The 23,249-nt window shown below is 38.1% G+C and overlaps 3 non-coding genes across 3 annotated transcripts; all 3 read left to right on the forward strand.

Annotated features, from left to right (window-relative positions):
• The first annotated feature begins 6,348 nt into the window (after positions 1-6,348).
• Positions 6,349-6,420, forward strand: TRNAP-AGG (transfer RNA proline (anticodon AGG)). Its single transcript has one exon. It is a non-coding gene; the product is annotated as a tRNA-Pro (tRNA).
• Positions 6,421-7,337: 917 nt separating this feature from the next.
• TRNAP-AGG (transfer RNA proline (anticodon AGG)) lies at positions 7,338-7,409 on the forward strand. Its single transcript has one exon. It is a non-coding gene; the product is annotated as a tRNA-Pro (tRNA).
• A 6,793-nt stretch (positions 7,410-14,202) lies between these two features.
• Positions 14,203-14,274, forward strand: TRNAP-AGG (transfer RNA proline (anticodon AGG)). The gene has a single exon. It is a non-coding gene; the product is annotated as a tRNA-Pro (tRNA).
• The last annotated feature ends 8,975 nt before the right edge of the window (positions 14,275-23,249 follow it).

Raw genomic sequence — 23,249 nt, forward strand, 5'->3', positions numbered from 1 at the left:
AGACTTGTGAATTCCAGTCTAAGAAATTCTCTAGCTCTGAACTAAAATTATGGAATCGGTGACAAGGAATTATTAGCCATCAAGATTGCCCTTGAGGAGTGGCGTCACTTACTAGAGGATGCCTTATATCCCGTCACGGTCATGACAGATCATAAAAATCTTACTTATCTCCAGGAAGCACAATGTATTAATCCCCGTCAAGCTCGCTGGTCTCTTTTCTTTGCCAGGTTCCAACTCATTCTCACCTTTCGTCCCGGTTCCAAAAATTCCAAGGCCGATGCTCTCTCCAAGTCCTTTGATAATGACGGTACTCTCACTTGTTTAGACAACAAGATGATGCTAAATCCAATGCAAACAGTGGCCATCACCAATTCTTCAGTAATCTCTCCCCCTCCAGGGCGTTCATTCGTGGAACCTCATCTCCGCTCTAAACTACTATGTTGGGCTCACAAGTCCAAATTTGCCGGCCATGCCGGTTACAAGAGAACCAAAGAATTCCTCTCCAGATATTATTGGTGGCCTAAACTGTCTTCAGATGTTCAAAAATTCGTATCTGCATGTTCGGTTTGTGCACGCCACAAGGTGCCAAGACAAAGTCCTCCTGGTCTTCTCCTTCCTCTGCCTATTCCGGATTCTCCCTGGGCCAGCATTACGATGGACTTCATCACCGATCTTCCTTTGAGCAATGGCTACAATACCATCTGGGTCGTGGTAGACCGCTTTTCAAAAATGTCACACTTCACTCATTGTAAAGGACTCCCTTCAGCTCCTAAACTCGCAGATTTGTTTCTAAAGAACATCTTCCGTCTTCATGGATGCCCTCAAGAGATCATCTCTGACAGAGGAGTACAATTTGTCGCTAAGTTCTGGAGAGCTTTTTGTAAAAAGATTGGAGTCAGACTCAAATTTTCTTCCGGATATCACCCCCAAACTAACAGACAGACAGAACGAGTGAATCAAGACTTGGAGTATTTTCTATGGTGTTTTGCTTCTGATCATCAAACGACATGGAATGATCTTCTGTATTGGGCCAAATTCACCCACAACAATCTTCTACATTCCTCCTCTGGGCGTTCTCCATTTTTTATTATCTACGGCAGACATCCCACTCCTCCTCTTTTGTCCGAGGCTCCCTCCTCTCTAGTATCGGCGGCTGATACTCTCATCCATGACTTCTCTCAAATCTGGTCTCAAACCAAAGAACCACTGTCTAATTCTGTACAGAGACAGAAGAAAGTGGCTGATCTTCATAGAAGAGTTGCTCCAGTACTAAGGGTAGGAGACCGTGTTTGGTTTTCTACACTCAATCTTCGACTTCAAGTTCCATCCATGAAATTGGCTCCTAAGTTTATTGGTCCCTTTGCCATATCACAAGTCATTAATCCCATCTCCTTCAAACTTGCATTACCTCTGTCTCTTAGAATCCATAACACATTTCATATTTCATTGCTGAAACCGCTGATTCTCAACGAATTCTTTAGAGAACCTGCTCCTCCTCCACCTATTAAAACATCTTTAGAGGATGAATTAGAGATCGAGAGGATTCTGAGGAAACGTTTCTTTCAGCGCAAACCTCAGTATCTTGTACACTGGCTAGTTTACGGTCCGGAGGAGAGATCGTGGGTCTCGGAGGCCGACCTTCATGCTCCTCGTCTCCTTGCAAAATTTCTGAGGAAAGGCAATCCTTCTCTGAGAGGGAGGAGGGGAGGGAGTACTGTCAGACGCCGTCCCTGCTGATTCCCCTGTCAGACAGGGAACGGACGTCTGATCTCCCCATCGGCTGCTGCTGGACTTCCGGATAGCGGGCGCATGCGCCCTGGTCTCAGTTTCGTGATGCTGCCTCTGTTCCCGCTGCCTCCTCCGCTCTCCCCCAATAAGTTCAGTCTAGACTATATTTAAACCTGCCTCTGGCGCCATTAGGGTACTGTGATTCTTGGCTTTCAAATTTTCAGATGTGAATGCTTAGAAAAACCTCAACATCAACAATATGTTATATTAATAAAAACGTACACTTTCATAAGTGCATACTTCGTAAGAAAATCAAACATATGGAACCATATCAGATAAACAAATCTCTCCAACGTATATGACCTGGAGTGTATTTAAAGAACAGTCTCATTGTGACACAAAACACAGCTAAATCATGTTCTCTTGTGTTGCTTATTGGTCTAAAAACGGACTTCTCACATAGAGTGTGATAGATTCTCTGAATATTCCCCAGAAAAACCCAAACACTGTAGGCATCATATATAATAAAATTGCAATATTGAAATGGGTTTACAATGTAAAATGTCTAGTTAAAGGTAATATTTTCTCTACTTTACAAGTTTCTTTTTGTCAGAATTAAATTTTTAAATTAATTACTTCTTTTTGCTTTTAAAAATTCGAAAAAAGCACTTAAACTTTTGCTTCTGAATGGCTCGTTGGTCTAGGGGTATGATTCTCACTTACAGTGCGAGAGGTCCAGGGTTCAAATCCCAGGCGAGCCCATGACTCCTTGTCATTTTCATCTTATTGTTTTTAGTTGATTCAGTAAAGCTAGCAGTTTGAAGTTAGATTTTGTCAATTTCCAAAAATAGCTCTCATAACATTGTCCAAAACAAAATCCCTATCTATTAATGGGATGATTCTTAGTTAATGTTTCAAAAAGTCTCATGTGCCAAAACTGAATGAGACTATTCTTTGCAGGTACTTATGAATCTTGGCTTTATGATTTTCAAGTGAGTAAATTTAGTAAAATGGGACTCCTATGGTTACATTTTCGATGACTTGTACATTTCTTTTCTATAGAAGACAGTAGTGTTCCTAAATAAATCTATATTAACTTAAGATATGAATAAATAAAGTATTTCTCTTGAGTGTCTTTATTATTTACAGATATAATACTAATAAAGAGTAGGTACTTTGTAGGTACTGTGATTCTTGGCTTCTGTGAATGCTTAGAAAAATCTCAACATCAACAATATGTTATATTAATAAAAACTTACACTTTCATAAGTGCATACTTCGTAAGAAAATCAACCATATGGAACCATATCAGATAAACAAATCTCTCCAACGTAGATGACCTGGAGTGTATTTAAAGAACAGTCTCATTTTGACACAAAACACAGCTAAATCATGTTCTCTTGTACTGCTTATTGGTCTAAAAACGTACTTCTCACATAGAGTGTGATAGATTCTTTAATTATTCCCCAGAAAAACCCAAACACTGTAGGCATCATATATAATAAAATTGCAATATTGAAATGGGTTTACATTGTAAAATGTCTAGTTAAAGGTAATATTTTCTATACTTTACAAGTTTGTTTTTGTCAGGATTAAATTTTTAAAATAATTACTTCTTTTTGCTTTTAAAAATTCGAAAAAAGCACTTAAATTTTTGTTTCTGAATGGCTCGTTGGTCTAGGGGTATGATTCTCACTTACAGTGCGAGAGGTCCAGGGTTCAAATCCCAGGCGAGCCCATGACTCCTTGTCATTTTCATCTTATTGTTTTTAGTTGATTCAGTAAAGCTAGCCATTTGAAGTTAGATTTTGTCAATTTCCAAAAATAGCTCTCATAACATTGTCCAAAACAAAATCCCTATCTATTAATGGGATGATTCTTAGTTAATGTTTCAAAAAGTCTCATGTGCCAAAACTGAATGAGACTATTCTTTGCAGGTACTTATGAATCTTGGCTTTATGATTTTCAAGTGAGTAAATTTAGTAAAATGGGACTCCTATGGTTACATTTTCGATGACTTGTACATTTCTTTTCTATAGAAGACAGTAGTGTTCCTAAATAAATCTATATTAACTTAAGATATGAATAAATAAAGTCTTTCTCTTGAGTGTCTTTATTATTTACAGATATAATACTAATAAAGAGTAGGTACTTTGTAGGTACTGTGATTCTTGGCTTCTGTGAATGCTTAGAAAAATCTCAACATCAACAATATGTTATATTAATAAAAACTTACACTTTCATAAGTGCATACTTCGTAAGAAAATCAACCATATGGAACCATATCAGATAAACAAATCTCTCCAACGTAGATGACCTGGAGTGTATTTAAAGAACAGTCTCATTTTGACACAAAACACAGCTAAATCATGTTCTCTTGTACTGCTTATTGGTCTAAAAACGTACTTCTCACATAGAGTGTGATAGATTCTTTAATTATTCCCCAGAAAAACCCAAACACTGTAGGCATCATATATAATAAAATTGCAATATTGAAATGGGTTTACATTGTAAAATGTCTAGTTAAAGGTAATATTTTCTATACTTTACAAGTTTCTTTTTGTCAGAATTAAATTTTTAAAATAATTACTTCTTTTTGCTTTTAAAAATTCGAAAAAAGCACTTAAATTTTTGTTTCTGAATGGCTCGTTGGTCTAGGTGTATGATTCTCACTTAGGGTGCGAGAGGTCCTGGGTTCAAATCCCAGACGAGCCCATGACTCCTTGTCATTTTTATCTTATTGTTTTTAGTTGATTCAGTAAAGCTAGCCATTTGAAGTTAGATTTTGTCAATTTCCAAAAATAGCTCTCATAACATTGTCCAAAACAAAATCCCTATCTATTAATGGGATGATTCTTAGTTAATGTTTCAAAAAGTCTAATGTGCCCAAACTGAATGAGACTATTCTTTGCAGGTACTTATAAATCTTGGCTTTATGATTTTCAAGTGAGTAAATTTAGTAAAATGTGACTCCTATGGTTACATTTTCAATGACTTGTACATTTCTTTTCTATAGAAGACAGTAGTGTTCCTAAATAAATCTATATTAACTTAAGATATGAATAAATAAAGTCTTTCTTTTGAGTGTCTTTATTATTTACAGATATGATACTAATAAAGAGTAGGTACTTGGTAGGTACTGTGATTCTTGGCTTTCAAATTTTCAGATGTGAATGCTTAGAAAAACTTCAACATCAACAATATGTTATATTAATAAAAACTTACACTTTCATAAGTGCATACTTCGTAAGAAAATCAACCATATGGAACCATATCAGATAAACAAATCTCTCCAACGAAAATGACCTGGAGTGTATTTAAAGAACAGTCTCATTTTGACATAAAACACAGCTACATCATGTTCTCTTGTACTGCTTATTGGTCTAAAAATGTATTTCTCACATAGAGTGTGATAGATTCTCTGATTATTCTCCAGAAAAACCCAAACACTGTAGGCATCATATATAATAAAATTGCAATATTGAAATGGGTTTACATTGTAAAATGTCTAGTTAAAGGTAATATTTTCTCTACTTTGCAAGTTTCTTTTTGTCAGAATTAATTTTTTAAAATAATTACTTATTTTTGCTTTTAAAAATTCGAAAAACGCACTAACATTTTTGCTTCTGAATGGCTCGTTGGCTTAGGGGTATGATTCTCCCTTAGGGTGCGAGAGGTCCCAGGTTTAAATCCCAGACAAGCACATGACTTATAGTCATTTTCATCTTATTGTTTTTAGGTAATTCAGTAAAGCTAGCCATTTGAAGTTAGATTTTGTCAATTTCCCAAAATAGCTCTCATAACATTGTCCAAAACAAAATCCCTATGTATTAATGGGATGATTCTTAGTTAATGTTTCAAAAAGTCTCATGTGCCCAAACTGAATGAGACTATTCTTTGCAGGTACTTATGAATCTTGGCTTTATGATTTTCAAGTGAGTAAATTTAGTAAAATGTGACTCCTATGGTTAAATTTTCAATGACTTGTACATGTCTTTTCTATAGAAGACAGAAGTGTTCCAAAATAAATCTATATTAACTAAAGTTGTGAATAAATAAAGTCTTTCTTTTGAGTGTCTTTATTATTTACAGATATGATACTAATAAAGAGTAGGTACTTTGTAGGTACTGTGATTCTTGGCTTTCAAATTTTCAGATGTGAATGCTTAGAAAAATCTCAACATCAACAATATGTTATATTAATAAAAACTTACACTTTCATAAGTGCATACTTCGTAAGAAAATCAACCATATGGAACCATATCAGATAAAAAAATCTCTCCAACGTAGATGACCTGGAGTGTATTTAAAGAACAGTCTCATTTTGACACAAAACACAGCTAAATCATGTTCTCTTGTGCTGCTTATTGGTCTAAAAACGTACTTCTCACATAGAGTGTGATAGATTGTCTGATTATTCCCCAGAAAAACCCAAACACTGTAGGCATCATATATAATAAAATTGCAATATTAAAATGGGTTTACATTGTAAAATGTCTAGTTAAAGGTAATATTTTCTATACTTTACAAGTTTCTTTTTGGCAGAATAACATTTTTAAAATAATTACTTCTTTTGCTTTTAGAAATTCGAAAAACGCACTTAAATCTTTGCTTCTGAATGGCTCGTTGGTCTAGGGGTATGATTCTCGCTTAGGGTGCGAGAGGTCCCGGGTTCGAATCCCGGACGAGCCCATGACTTATAGTCATTTTCATCTTATTGTTTTTAGTTGATTCAGTAAAGCTAGCCATTTGAAGTTAGATTTTGTCAATTTCTCAAAATAGCTCTCATAACATTGTCCAAAACAAAATCCCTATGTATTAATGGGATGATTCTTAGTTAATGTTTCAAAAAGTCTCATGTGCCCAAACTGAATGAGACTATTCTTTGCAGGTACTTATGAATCTTGGCTTTATGATTTTCAAGTGAGTAAATTTAGTAAAATGTGACTCCTATAGTTACATTTACAATGACTTGTACATTTCTTTTCTATAGAATACAGTAGTGTTCCTAAATAAATCTATATTAACTTAAGATATGAATAAATAAAGACTTTCATTTGAGTGTCTTTATTATTTACAGATATGATACTAATAAAGAGTAGGTACTTTGTAGGTACTGTGATTCTTGGCTTTCAAATTTTCAGATGTTAATGCTTAGAAAAATCTCAACATCAACAATATGTTATATTAATAAAAACTTACACTTTCATAAGTGCATACTTCGTAAGAAAATCAACCATATGGAACCATATCAGATAAACAAATCTCTCCAATGTAGATGACCTGGAGTGTATTTAAAGAATAGTCTCATTTTGACACAAAACACAGCTAAATCATGTTTTCTTGTGTTGCTTATTGGTCTAAAGACGTATTTCTCACATAGAGTGTGATAAATTCTCTGATTATTCCCCAGAAAAACTCAAACACTGTAGGCATCATATATAATAAAATTGCAATATTGAAATGGGTTTACATTGTAAAATGTCTAGTTAAAGGTAATATGTTCTATATATTACAATTTTCTTTTTGTCAGAATTAAATTTTTAAAATAATTACTTCCGTTTGCTTTTAAAAATTCGAAAAACGCACTTAAGTTTTTGCTTCTGAATGGCTCGTTGGTCTAGGGGTATGATTCTCGCTTAGGGTGCGAGAGGTCCCGGGTTAAAATCCCGGACGAGCCCATGACTCCTTGTCATTTTCATCTTATTGTTTTTAGTTGATTCAGTAAAGCTAGCCATTTGAAGTTTTGGAAGATATCACCAGTAAAATGGGTACCCCTATCACTTTCAATGATTCTAGGGATACCGAACCTACACACAAAGTCTTGTACAATTTTCTTTGCAGTGAACACAGCAGTATTAGTGGCTGCCGGATATGCTTCTACCCAACCGGAAAACACATCAATACACACTAACACATACTTTAGATTCCTGCACGGTGATAATTGGATATAGTCAATTTGTATTACCTGGAAAGGTCCGTCTGTAGGAGGGATGTGGGATGGCTCAGTTGGAATCGTTTTCCCAACATTTTTCCGCAAACAAGTAAGACATGACATTGCTTTCTTACCAGCCTGAGATGAAAATCCGGGAGCACACCAGTATGCTCTCACCAGTTTGCACATACCTTCTTTACCCAGGTGAGTCAGACCGTGTGCTGCTTCAGCCAGGCTTGGATAGTATGTTCGGGGAGCTACAGGCTTACCTTGTCCATCCCTCAAGAGTCCTGAGGACTCTTGGCCACATCCTTTCGCCTTCCAGACCGCCTTTTCCTGCAGGGAACACAAATCTTGCATTTCAATTAATTTCTGCATGTCTAATGTCTGAAAAACCATCATAGTCTCGGTCGATACAGTCATAGGTTGCCCTGCTGCCCATTTAGCAGCTTCGTCTGCCCTGTTGTTGCCCAACGACACTGGTATGGGCTTTGCACTTTATGACGTCTACTGTTCTGGGTAACTGCATCGCTGTCAGAAGTCCTTTTATGTGTTGTGAGTGTGCCACTGGTGTACCTGCTGCTGTCGTAAAGTTTCTAAGATGCCAAAGGGCCCCAAAATCGTGCACTACCCCGAAGGCGTACCTAGAGTCAGTATATATATTGGCTGATTAACCCTCTGCCAATTCACACGCTCTCCTTAGTGTTACTAGTTCCGCCACCTGGGCTGAGTGAGGTGGACTAAGGGGTTCAGCTTCTACCACATCCTGATCGTCTACAACAGCGTTACCAGTACATAGCTCTCCTGTCTCTGTCTGTCTATAGCAACTTCCGTCTGTATAAAACGTAAAATCTACATTTTCTAAGGGGGTGTCACGTATGTCGGGCCTTGCAGTAAAAGTCTGATTCAGGTGTTCCATACAATCATGCGTGTCAGTATTCTTGCCTAACTCATCATAAACCAGGGTCTCCTCACCTTCCACCTTTTCTGTCTCTAGAGACACATACGGAAGGTATGTAGCTGGATTTAAGGTGCTACATCGTTTGATGGTGATGTTTGAGGGTGCCATCAGGGCTAGTTTCCACTTTGTGAATCTAGCTGAACAAAACATGTCTGGTTTGGGCTGAATTTAACAGAGCTGATACAGCATGGGGTGTATAGATAGTTGAATTATGTCCTAGTACTACGTCCTCGCTCTTACTTACCAGAAGAGCTGTTGCTGCTACACTTCTGAGACATGTTGGAAGTGATCTTGCCACATTGTCTAATTGTGCACTGTAGTATGCTACCGGTCTGCTAGCGTCACCAAGTTTCTGTGCGAGGACCCCTGCTGCACAACCATCAGCTTCTGTACAAAATAGCTCAAAAGGCTTTTCATAATCAGGTATTCCCAATGCAAGTGCTCTCGTCAGACTATCTTTAAGATTAAAGAACGCTTGCTCTGACTCTTCTGTGTGTACAACACGTTCTGGTTTTGAGGAAGAGACTAGCTCCTGCAATGGTAATGCCAGAATAGAAAAACCTGGGATCCAGGATTTACAGTATCCACACATCCCTAAGAAAGTACGAATCTGCTTCTGGCTCTGCGGCAGAGTCATGTGTTGTATGGCCTCAATTCTGTCGGTTGTCAGCTGTCTTAGCCCCTTAGTGAGGCAGTGTCCTAAGTATTTGACCTTAGTCTGATATGGCTGTAATTTATCCTTTGCCACCTTGTGCCCTGTTTGTGAAAGATGAAGCAACAACAATTTAGTATCATGTAAACATGACATAAAAGAATCAGAGCACAACAACAAATTGTCCACATATTGAATTAGAACAGACCCATTGTGGGGTTGAAAGGATTGCAAACAGTCATGTAAGGCTTGGGAGAAAATACTGGGGCTGTCAATGAACCCCTGGGGTAGTCTGGTCCATGTGTATTGCTTTCCCCTGTAGGAGAATGCAAAAAGGTATTGGCAGTCAGGGTGAAGAGGGACTGAGAAGAAAGCAGAACAGATCAATGACAGTAAAATGACTGGCAGACGGTGGAATCTGCATGAGGATGACAGCTGGATTCGGCACTACGGGGAATTGGCTCTCAACAACTTTATTAATTCCCCTTAAGTCCTGGACTAATCTATAGCCCCTCCCCCCATTCTTCTTCACAGGGAAAATGGGACTATTTTCTGTACTGGCTGTACGAATTAAAATCCCTTGTTGTAACAGCCTCTCAATAACAGGATATACCCCTAGTTCCACCTCCGGTTTTAATGGATACTGTGGGATTTTTGGAGCTATCCTACCACTTTTTAGATTGACCATGACATAGGCTACGTTTGCCATCAGTCCAGTGTCCTGTCCATCTCTGGTCCATAGGGAACCTGGTATTTCCAGCAACATCCCCTTTACTTGAGATGGACTTTGTTCTATAACAGGAGAGTGTAACATTAACCTTTGAGGGGTGTCCAATATATCCTGTACCTCATGTGCGACCTTCTCCGGTATATCTAAGAACACACCATCAGAAGTACAGTATATGACACATCCCATTTTATATAACAAGTCTCTCCCTAGCAAGTTAGTAGGAGCCGCTGCAGCCAAGAGAAACGAATGCTTAGTATGCAGAGGCCCGATAGTAACTTCAGCGGGTTTAGTTAGAGGATAATGTAACACTTTTCCCGTTACCCCCATAGCTGGAATGGTTTTACTGGTCACCTGTAGATTGAAAGGAGAGGTTATCACAGATCGGGCCGCCCATGTATCTACAAGAAAAGTTTGTTTCCTACCAGCTATGTCAAATATCATTGTTGGTTCTTCACTCTGACTCTCAGTTAACCTCACTGGCTGTAGACTACAGGTATGACCTGACCCCTAGCGCTGACTATTGATTTCCCGTGCAGCATTTGCTGCTGTCATATGTGCGGGTAGATGTGAGTCTTCTAGTCTATGTGAATCCCTCCTTGGAGGATATCTATGTGACCCACCCTTCTGTGTATTGAGTCTTTCCTTTTTACAATCTCTCATGTAATGTCCTTCCTCGTTACAGTTGAAACACCTGATCACTTTAGGTTTCTTGTTATATGGGTTGTATGCTGGTGGTCGTGTATGCACCCCTTCTAGAGCCTGTATACTTACTGTCATTAACCTATCACTTTTCTCTTCCCTTTTTCTAAAAAGGTTTTTGTCATGCTCCACAGCAGACTCCCTAAGAGAGTCTACCGTGACGACTCTCCAATTAGGTAATGTGGTTTGTACTCTCGTCTTTAAATTTTCTCTAAGGCCATCCATCAGTACTCCTACAGCTACCTCTCTGTGATGTGGGTCCTCACTTATGTTGGATATCCCAGTAAACCGTGTTATCGCTGCTATAGCTCTAGTGAAGTAATCTGCTGCTGTTTCACTATCCTTTTGTTTAATTGTGAAAATCTTTCTCCAATTTACTACTACTGGAAAATAGATGGCTAAGTGTTTGACAATTTGTTCTATATTCTTTTGGTTAATCTCATCAGTCAAGGTGTCATCTTCCTCCAACAAACAATCTTCAATAAATTTTTGTATGTTAGTATTGGGAGGAAGACACGCACAAAGATTTATTCGCAAATAGTAGAATAAATATGCTCAAGAAAAGTAATAGTAAATACAGCCGTTACTTATCGCAGGCGCTCTGGATCCAGTGCAGTCATTCAATCCTGAAGTCTGGGGACAAGATGTCTGCATTCTGGATCACAAGCTGCTGCTTATATACACAATCAAATACAGTAATACAATGAAGATGGTATAGCTTGCATCTATTGGTCCAGGTCTCAGGAATGTCCAAGGGGTTGTCAATCATTGGCTGGCTCATCCTAAGGAATCCAAAGGAGGGGGTCATCTCTGCAGGGGGTATGCTCTGCTCTTGCCGCCAAGATTCCTTAGTCTTAAGTAGTTCATAATTCCCTATCATTCATAACTTGTGTATGCACTCTGCGATTCCCTCGCAGAGTGAACCAAACAGTAGGATATGTAACAAGGTTCATTATGATACCACTCATGATGTTATTCCTTCAACCCTTTCCGTGTATTTCACTAATATGCATGTAACTCTGATATAACATATAAATACTACTATATTTCGACATAACTGACTATGTGTTGCAACTACCATTAATGTGTACTATTTTTTAAGTATGCGTGTTTGTGCGAATGTATGGTAAAAGACCAATTACTGTTGCTGCCACGTGTAATGGATGCGTACGAACTTTCACGCCATAGAGTACCCTTGTACGTAGATGCGTACCATACGCATCTTTTCACACAAAGACAACCAAGTTTGCTAGACTTTAATTGAAATGACTTTATCCAATTTGCTGACTTCGACATCACATAGAGTGTGATAGATTCTCTGATTATTCCCCAGAAAAACCCAAACACTGTAGGCATCATATATAATAAAATTGCAATATTGAAATGGGTTTACATTGTAAAATGTCTAGTTAAAGGTAATATTTTCTATACTTTACAAGTTTCTTTTTGTCAGAATTAAATTTTTAAAATAATTACTTCTTTTTGCTTTTAAAAATTTGAAAAACGCACTTAAATTTTTACTCATAAATGGCTCGTTGGTCTAGGGGTATGATTCTCGCTTAGGGTGCGAGACGTCCCGGGTTCAAATCCCAGACAAGCCCATGACTTATAGGCATTTTCATCTTATTGTTTTTAGTTAATTCAGTAAAGCTAGCCATTTGAAGTTAGATTTTGTCAATTTCCCAAAATAGCTCCCATAACATTGTCCAAAACAAAATCCCTATGTATTAATGGGATGATTCTTAGTTAATGTTTCAAAAAGTCTCATGTGCCCAAACTGAATGAGACTATTCTTTGCAGGTACTTATGAACCTTGGCTTTATGATTTTCAAGTGAGAAAATTTAGTAAAATGTGACTCCTATGGTTACATTTTCAATGACTTGCACATTTCTTTTCTATAGAAGACAGTAGTGTTCCTAAATAAATCTATATTAACTTAAGATATGAATAAATAAAGTCTTTCTTTTGAGTGTCTTTATTATTTACAGATATGATACTAATAAAGAGTTGGTATTTTGTAGGTATTGTGATTCTTGGCTTTCAAATTTTCAGATGTGAATGCTTAGAAAAATCTCAACATCAACAATTTGTTATATTAATAAAAACTCACACTTTCATAAGTGCATACTTCATAAGAAAATCAACCATATGTAACTATATCAGATAAACAAATCTCTCCAATGTAGATGACCTGGAGTGTATTTAAAGAACAGTCTCATTTTGACACAAAACACAGCTAAATCATGTTCTCTTGTGTTGCTTATTGGTCTAAAAACGTATTTCTCACATAGAGTGTGATAGATTCTCTGATTATTCCCCAGAAAAACCCAAACACTGTAGGCATTATATATAATAAAATTGCAATATTGAAATGGGTTTACATTGTAAAATGGCTAGTTAAAGGGAATATTTTCTCTAGTTTACAAGTTTCTTTTTGTCAGAATTACATTTTTAAAATAATTACTTCTTTTTGCTTTTAAAAATTCGAAAAACGCACTTTAATTTTTGCTTCTGAATGGCTCGTTGGTCTAGGGGTATGATTCTTGCTTAGGGAGCGAGAGATCCTGGGTTCAAATCCCAGACAAGCCCATGACTCCTTGTCATTTTCATCTTGTTGATTTAGTAAAGCTAGCCATTTGAAGTTAGATTTTGTCAATTTCCCAAAATAGCTCTCATAACATTGTCCAAAACAAAATCCCTATGTATTAATGGGATGATTCTTAGTTAATGTTTCAAAAAGTCTCATGTGCCCAAACTGAATGAGACTATTCTTTGCAGGTACTTATGAACCTTGGCTTTATGATTTTCAAGTGAGAAAATTTAGTAAAATGTGACTCCTATGGTTACATTTTCAATGACTTGCACATTTCTTTTCTATAGAAGACAGTAGTGTTCCTAAATAAATCTATATTAACTTAAGATATGAATAAATAAAGTCTTTCTTTTGAGTGTCTTTATTATTTACAGATATGATACTAATAAAGAGTTGGTATTTTGTAGGTATTGTGTTTCTTGGCTTTCAAATTTTCAGATGTGAATGCTTAGAAAAATCTCAACATCAACAATTTGTTATATTAATAAAAACTCACACTTTCATAAGTGCATACTTCATAAGAAAATCAACCATATGTAACTATATCAGATAAACAAATCTCTCCAATGTAGATGACCTGGAGTGTATTTAAAGAACAGTCTCATTTTGACACAAAACACAGCTAAATCATGTTCTCTTGTGTTGCTTATTGGTCTAAAAACGTATTTCTCACATAGAGTGTGATAGATTCTCTGATTATTCCCCAGAAAAACCCAAACACTGTAGGCATTATATATAATAAAATTGCAATATTGAAATGGGTTTACATTGTAAAATGGCTAGTTAAAGGGAATATTTTCTCTAGTTTACAAGTTTCTTTTTGTCAGAATTACATTTTTAAAATAATTACTTCTTTTTGCTTTTAAAAATTCGAAAAACGCACTTTAATTTTTGCTTCTGAATGGCTTGTTGGTCTAGGGGTATGATTCTTGCTTAGGGAGCGAGAGATCCTGGGTTCAAATCCCAGACAAGCCCATGACTCCTTGTCATTTTCATCTTGTTGATTTAGTAAAGCTAGCCATTTGAAGTTAGATTTTGTCAATTTCCCAAAATAGCTCTCATAACATTGTCCAAAACAAAATCCCTATGTATTAATGGGATGATTCTTAGTTAATGTTTTAAAAAGTCTCATGTGCCCAAACTGAATGAGACTATTCTTTGCAGGTACTTATGAATCTTGGCTTTATGATTTTCAAGTGAGCAAATTTAGTAAAATGTGACTCCTATGGTTACATTTTCGATGACTTGTACATTTCTTTTCTATAGAAGACAGTAGTGTTCCTAAATAAATCTATATTAACTTAAGATATGAATAAATAAAGTCTTTCTTTTGAGTGTCTTTATTATTTACAGATATGATACTAACATAGAGTAGGTACTTTGTAGGTACTGTGATTCTTGGCTTTCAAATTTTCAGATGTGAATGCTTAGAAAAATCTCAACATCAACAATTTGTTATATTAATAAAAACTCACTCTTTCATAAGTGCATACTTCATAAGAAAATCAACCATATGTAACTATATCAGATAAACAAATCTCTCCAATGTAGATGACCTGGAGTGTATTTAAAGAACAGTCTCATTTTGACACAAAACACAGCTAAATCATGTTCTCTTGTGTTGCTTATTGGTCTAAAAACGTATTTCTCACATAGAGTGTGATAGATTCTCTGATTAATCCCCAGAAAAACCCAAACACTGTAGGCATTATATATAATAAAATTGCAATATTGAAATGGGTTTACATTGTAAAATGGCTAGTTAAAGGGAATATTTTCTCTAGTTTACAAGTTTCTTTTTGTCAGAATTACATTTTTAAAATAAGTACTTCTTTTTGCTTTTAAAAATTCGAAAAACGCACTTTAATTTTTGCTTCTGAATGGCTCGTTGGTCTAGGGGTATGATTCTTGCTTAGGGAGCGAGAGATCCTGGGTTCAAATCCCAGACAAGCCCATGACTCTGTCATTTTCATCTCATTGTTTTTAGTTGATTCAGTAAAGCTAGCCATTTCAAGTTAGATTTTGTCAATTTCCAAAAATAGCTCTCATAACATTGTCCAAAACAAAATCCCTATGTATTAATGGGATGATTCTTAGTTAATGTTTCAAAAAGTCTCATGTGCCCAAACTGAATGAGACTATTCTTTGCAGGTACTTATGAATCTTGGCTTTATGATTTTCAAGTGAGTAAATTTAGTAAAATGTGACTCCTATGGTTACATTTTCGATGACTTGTACATTTCTTTTCTATAGAAGACAGTAGTGTTGCTAAATAAATCTATATTAACTTAAGATATGAATAAATAAAGTCTTTCTTTTGAGTGTCTTTATTATTTACAGATATGATTCTAATAAAGAGTAGGTACTTTGTAGGTACTGTGATTCTTTTCTTCTGTGAATGCTTAGAAAAATCTCAACATCAACAATATGTTATATTAATAAAAACTTACACTTTCATAAGTGCATACTTCGTAAGAAAATCAACCATATGGAACCATATCAGATAAACAAATCTCTCCAACGTAGATGACCTGGAGTGTATTTAAAGAACAGTCTCATTTTGACACAAAACACAGCTAAATCATGTTCTCTTGTGTTGCTTATTGGTCTAAAAACGTACTTCTCACATAGAGTGTGATAGATTCTCTGAATATTCCCCAGAAAAACCCAAACACTGTAGGCATCATATATAATAAAATTGCAATATTGAAATGGGTTTACATTGTAAAATGTCTAGTTAAAGGTAATATTTTCTATACTTTACAAGTTTCTTTTTGTCAGAATTAAATTTTTAAAATAATTACTTCTTTTTGCTTTTAAAAATTCGAAAAACGCACTTAAATTTTTGCTTCTGAATTGCTCGTTGGCCTAGGGGTATGATTCTCGCTTAGGGTGCGAGAGGTCCTGGTTCAAATCCTGGACGAGCCCTTGACTTATAGTCATTTTCATCTTATTGTTTTTAGTTAATTCAGTAAAGCTAGCCATTTGAAGTTAGATTTTGTCAATTTCCCAAAATAGCTCTCATAACATTGTCCAAAACAAAATCCCTATGTATTAATGGGATGATTCTTAGTTAATGTTTCAAAAAGTCTCATGTGCCCAAACTGAATGAGACTATTCTTTGCAGGTACTTATGAACCTTGGCTTTATGATTTTCAAGTGAGAAAATTTAGTAAAATGTGACTCCTATGGTTACATTTTCAATGACTTGCACATTTCTTTTTTATAGAAGACAGTAGTGTTCCTAAATAAATCTATATTAACTTAAGATATGAATAAATAAAGTCTTTCTTTTGAGTGTCTTTATTATTTACAGATATGATACTAATAAAGAGTTGGTATTTTGTAGGTATTGTGATTCTTGGCTTTCAAATTTTCAGATGTGAATGCTTAGAAAAATCTCAACATCAGCAATATGTTATAGTAATAAAAACTTACACTTTCATAAGTGCATACTTCGTAAGAAAATCAACCATATGGAACCATATCAGATAAACAAATCTCTCCAAAATAGATGACCTGGAGTGTATTTAAAGAACAGTCTCATTTTGACACAATACACAGCTAAATCATGTTTTTTTGTGTTGCTTATTGGTCTAAAAACGTACTTCTCACTGTTATGTGTGTATTGTCGCTAACCAATAACGATTGTCGAACCTCGGGTTGTGTTTCCAAAGCACAAAAATTTATTCGCAAATACTAGAATAAATATGCTCAAGCGAAGTAATAGTAAATACAGCCGTTATTTATCGCAGGCACTCTGGATCCAGTGCAGTCATTCAATAATGAAGTCTCTGGTTGTGTTTCCAAAGCACAAAGATTTATTCGCAAATAGTAGAATAAATATGCTCAAGTGAAGTAATAGTAAATACAGCCGTTACTTATCGCAGGCACTCTGGATCCAGTGCAGTCATTCAATCCTGAAGTCTGGGGATAAGATGTCTGCACTCTGGATCACAAGCTGCTGCTTATATACACAATCAAATACAGTAATACAATGAAGATGGTATAGCTTGCATCTATTGGTGCAGGTCTCAGGAATGTCCAAGGGGTTGTCAATCATTGGCTGGTTCATCCTAAGAAATCCAAAGGAGGGGGTCATCTCTGCAGGGGGTATGCTCTGCTCTTCCCGCCAAGATTCCTTAGTCTTAAGTAGTTCATAATTCCCTACCATTCATAACTTGTGTATGCACTCTGCGATTCCCTCGCAGAGTAAACCAAACAGTAGGATATGTAACAAGGTTCATTATGATACCACTCATGATGTTATTCCTTCAACCTGTTCCGTGTATTTCACTAATATGCATGTAACTCTGATATAACATATAAATACTACTATATTTCGACATAACTGACTATGTGTTGCAACTACCATTAATGTGTACTATTTTATAAGGAAGCGTGTTTGTGCGAATGTATGGTAAAAGACCAATTACTGTTGCTGCCACGTGTAGTGGATGCGTACGCCCTTTCACGCCGTAGCGTGCCCTTGTACGTAGATGTGTACCATACGCATCTTTTCACACAAAGACAACCAAGTTTGCTAGACTTTAATTGAAATTACTTTATCCAATTTGCTGACTTCGACAGCTTCACCTTTTGATAGTGTACTAAACTATCACCCAATCACCGTTTCAAGTTCAGGTTTATACAATACTTCTTCACAGACCATGATCTCGGTACCTGGTACCACCCTTTCAGTCTCTTTCTCAGTGTTACTCCTATGAGACCGTTTTCCACACTTCAACACAGTAGGAACACATTTGACAACTAAACCAATTGCTAAGATGACACCCAGTATAAGGAGAAGGAGTTTACCTATACTAGCAACCATTTCCTGTACCCACTCCCCTAGACCGGAGAACCATTTCACAGGGTTCAACCACGAGAACCAACCCACCCGACCTCATATAACGAAGAATTATGGCTCTTTCGAAATTCCCATTTCAGTTGTAAAATTTCATCCATCTTCCGGTCTATAACCTCTTTAGGGTCATCCGTATTATTAGTGATGTACGTGCAACATTTGACACCAAATTGGGTGGCCAGTGTCACACAGTACCAACCAGTAATAGAGGTGAGATAATTTAGTACCAGTCTATGTTGCACCAACTCCTTCTTGTACGCTTGTTACTCCCTTCCAGTATACCAGAAAGTGTCATCATACATCTCGGTGATATTATCTATTAATTTGGCTAGGTCTTGGATATATTTAAAGTTTAATGTTCCCCGAGCGGTCCTGGTGAGTTCTAGAGCAACCATAACTTGGAAACCAGCAGTTTCACTAATCAATTTTGTAGCTATGGGTTCCTCACCAGGAATCATATTTCTCTTGCCACGGTGTTCATACTGTGTGTGTATGTATGGTGGTGATGTAGTCTTGTGAATACCAACCATTTCTTCATGAGTAATAGTCATGATTTCAGGAACCAGTTTAGCTAAGAAACACAAGCCCTTGGAACTCGGAGTCACCCAGGAATAAGCTTTCCTCCCATAAACAAAATACACATCATCAGGGAGAACATAAGGAGCAGTATGCCCATGAATTATATCACACAGAGTTTTGATAAAACTACCCATGCCCAGTGTCCCCATTTGTTCTAGACACGTGTCGGCATTAATGACATTTCTACATTTATCTGTAGAGACTTTTCCAATGGATACCTTCTTATGTTTGGTTATACGCCCTAATTTGTGACTTCCATCAACATTCCTGCCTAGTAGTGACCTTGTGAGTCTCCCTCTAAAATGAGTCTGGCGAGCCATTGTCTGATCTGATAGGTCAGCCTCCCAATTCTCCAGGCGCTTTGCATGAGATATATTTAGGCACAGCAAAGATCTGCCTATGGAGTATTGTCGAAGCGTCAGACTAGGGGACCTAGTGTTATTGTACCTCCTGTCTATGGGCCTCCCACCCCTCATTTCGAGTACCTCAGATATGTTTAGAGGGAAAGGCACTAGTCCTATATTATGCTGCCCTTGAGGCACGTGAGAGCACACCCAACACTCGGTTTGGTTTAGCACCTTACCCACCAGGGAGTGATAATCCTCCAAAGGATGCCCGCCTATATTCAGAGTACTGGGGGTCTGGCATCGTTGGATGCATCTCTCTTCAACTAGGGAGTCGCAGAACTTGCAGATACAATACTCATCAGACAATAGCCGCTCACACTGCCTCCGAGTTCCTGAGCTAGCAGACCTTTTCATAACCCCTGGACCAAGTTTGATAATGGGCTGCTCTGAGTATCCTATTAACTTTTCTTCGGCCTCCATTTCATCCGTATCACTCCCAGAACTCTCCTCTGTCCTCCATCCTCCTTCACAAAAATAGAATGTCCTAGAAAGAGTAAAAACAAGGAAAATCCTGGAATAAAAGAAAAGCAAAAACTGCCACTCCATTGCTGGAAAGATAGTTCTGAGGCAACGTCTCTGGTTCAGGTGTCTCGACTGCAGGCTTTAGGTCTCCCGGAACAGGCTCACAAGTGACAGCTCTGTGTCGTCGGTCTTAGTTTTATCTTGCACTTTCTCCGGATTATGGACTCTCCTACAGTGGGTGGAATAGACCCAAGTGTCTCTCTCTGCAACCTTCAGTGATGTAGTACTGGTCAGCAGCACTTGGTACGGGCCTTCCCAACGGTCTGTTAAACTACCTGAACGTAAGAAATTGCGGATCATAACAGTCTCCAGGTTAAACATCATAACAGTTCGTCTCTGGCATACCAGGTGACAGCATTTTTAGTTTTTGTTGTTGTTGTTTTAGCTGTCTACTCATTCTTATAAGATATTGTACAGTCACTTCATTATTACATTCAAGTCGTCTTGTGGACTCACGATCAAATGAGGTTGTCGTCCGAACAGTATCTCAAAGGGGGACAGATTAAGAGGAGGTCTAGGAGTGGTTCGAATGCTATGGAGGACCAATGGCAAAGCTTCAGGCCATGCCAACCCAGTTTCAGCCATTATCTTACCCAGCTTGTTCTTTATAGTACCGTTTACTCTCTCCACCTTACCACTGGCTTGTGGTCGGTAAGGGGTGTGACGTCTGCTACTGATTCCCATGAGTTTACACATATTTTGGAAGATATCACCAGTAAAATGGGTACCTCTATCACTTTCAATGATTCTAGGGATACCGAACCTACACACAAAGTCTTGTACAATTTTCTTTGCAGAGAACACAGCAGTATTAGTGGCTGCCGGATATGCTTCTACCCAACCGGAAAACACATCAATACACACTAACACATACTTTAGATTCCTGCACTGTGGTAATTGGATATAGTCAATTTGTATTACCTGAAAAGGTCCGTCTGTAGGAGGGATGTGGGATGGCTCAGTTGGAATAGTTTTCCCAACATTTTTCCGCAAACAAGTAAGACATGACATTGCTTTCTTACCAGCCTGAGAGGAAAATCCGGGAGCACACCAGTATGCTCTCACCAGTTTGCACATACCTTCTTTACCCAGGTGAGTCAGACCGTGTGCTGCTTCAGCCAGGCTTGGATAGTATGTTCAGGGAGCTACAGGCTTACCTTGTCCATCCCTCCAGAGTCCTGAGGACTCTTGGCCACATCCCTTCGCGTTCCAGACCGCCTTTTCCTGCAGGGAACACAAATCTTGCATTTCAATTAATTTCTGCATGTCTAATGTCTGAAAAACCATCATAGTCTCGGTCGATACAGTCATAGGTTGCCCTGCTGCCCATTTAGCAGCTTCGTCTGCCCTGTTGTTGCCCAACGACACTGGGTCTTCTTCAAAGGTATGGGCTTTGCACTTTATGACGGCTACTGTTCTGGGTAACTCTATCGCTGTCAGAAGTCCTTTTATGTGTTGTGAGTGTGCCACTGGTGTACCTGCTGCTGTCGTAAAGTTTCTAAGACGCCAAAGGGCCCCAAAATCGTGCACTACCCCGAAGGCGTACCTAGAGTCAGTATATATATTGGCTGATTAACCCTCTGCCAATTCACACGCTCTCCTTAGTGTTACTAGTTCCGCCACCTGGGCCGAGTGAGGTGGACCAAGGGGTTCAGCTTCTACCACATCCTGATCGTCTACAACAGCGTAACCAGTACATAGTTCTCCTGTCTCTGTCTGTCTATGGCAACTTCCGTCTGTATAAAACGCAAAATCTACATTTTCTAAGGGGGTGTCACGTATGTCGGGCCTTGCAGTAAAGGTCTGATTCAGGTGTTCCATACAATCATGCGTGTCAGTATTCTTTCCTAACTCATCATAAACCAGGGTCTCCTCACCTCCCACCTTTTGTGTCTCTAGAGACACATACGGAAGGTATGTAGCTGGATTTAAGGTGCTACATCGTTTGATGGTGATGTTTGAGGGTGCCACCAGTGCTAGTTCCCACTTTGTGAATCTAGCTGAAGAAACATGTCTGGTTTGGGCTGAATTTAACAGAGCTGATACAGCATGGGGTGTATTGAATTATGTCCTAGTACTACGTCCTCGCTCTTACTTACCAGAAGAGCTGTTGCTGCTACAATTCTGAGACATGTTGGAAGTGATGTTGCCACATTGTCTAATTGTGCACTGTAGTATGCTACCGGTCTGCTAGCGTCACCATGTTTCTGTGCGAGGACCCCTGCTGCACAACCATCAGCTTCTGTACAAAATAGCTCAAAAGGCTTTTCATAATCAGGTATTCCCAATGCAGGTGCTCTCGTCAGACTATCTTTAAGATTAAAGAACGCTTGCTCTGACTCTTCTGTGTGTACAACGCGTTCTGGTTTTGAGGAAGAGACTAGCTCCTGCAATGGTAATGCCAGAATAGAAAAACCTGGGATCCAGGATCTACAGTATCCACACATCCCTAAGAAAGTACGAATCTGCTTCTGGCTCTGCGGCAGAGTCATGTGTTGTATGGCCTCAATTCTGTCGGTTGTCAGCTGTCTTAACCCCTTAGTGAGGCAGTGTCCTAAGTATTTGACCTTAGTCTGATATGGCTGTAATTTATCCTTTGCCACCTTGTGCCCTGTTTGTGAAAGATGAAGCAACAACAATTTAGTATCATGTAAACATGACATAAAAGAATCAGAGCACAACAACAAATCGTCCACATATTGAATTAGAACAGACCCATTGTGGGGTTGAAAGGATTGCAAACAGTCATGTAAGGCTCGGGAGAAAATACTGGGGCTGTCAATGAACCCCTGGGGTAGTCTGGTCCATGTGTATTGCACTCCCCTGTAGGAGAATGCAAAAAGGTATTGGCAGTCAGGGTGAAGAGGGACTGAGAAGAAAGCATAACAGATCAATGACAGTAAAATGACTGGCAGACGGTGGAATCTGCATGAGGATGACAGCTGGATTCGGCACTACGGGGAATTGGCTCTCAACAACTTTATTAATTCCCCTTAAGTCCTGGAATAATCTATAGCCCCTCCCCCCATTCTTCTTCACAGGGAAAATGGGACTATTTGCTGTATTGGCTGTACGAATTAAAATCCCTTGTTGTAACAGCCTCTCAATAACAGGATATACCCCTAGTTCCACCTCCGGTTTTAATGGATACTGTGGGATTTTTGGAGCTATCCTACCACTTTTTAGATGGACCATGACAGGGGCTACGTTTGCCATCAGTTCAGTGTCCTGTCCATCTCTGGTCCATAGGGAACCTGGTATTTCCAGCAACATCCCCTTTACTTGAGATGGACTTTGTTCTATAACAGGAGAGTGTAACATTAACCTTTGAGGGGTGTCCAATATATCCTGTACCTCATGTGCGACCTTCTCCGGTATATCTAAGAACACACCATCAGAAGTACAGTATATAACACATCCCATTTTACATAACAAGTCTCTCCCTAGCAAGTTAGTAGGAGCCGCTGCAGCCAAGAGAAACGAATGCTTAGTATGCAGAGGCCCGATAGTAACTTCAGCGGGTTTAGTTAGAGGATAATGTAACACTTTTCCCGTTACCCCCATAGCTGGAATGG

Source organism: Mixophyes fleayi, unplaced genomic scaffold (assembly GCF_038048845.1).
Source record: "Mixophyes fleayi isolate aMixFle1 unplaced genomic scaffold, aMixFle1.hap1 Scaffold_52, whole genome shotgun sequence".
In the NCBI taxonomy this organism is placed as follows: domain Eukaryota; kingdom Metazoa; phylum Chordata; class Amphibia; order Anura; family Limnodynastidae; genus Mixophyes; species Mixophyes fleayi.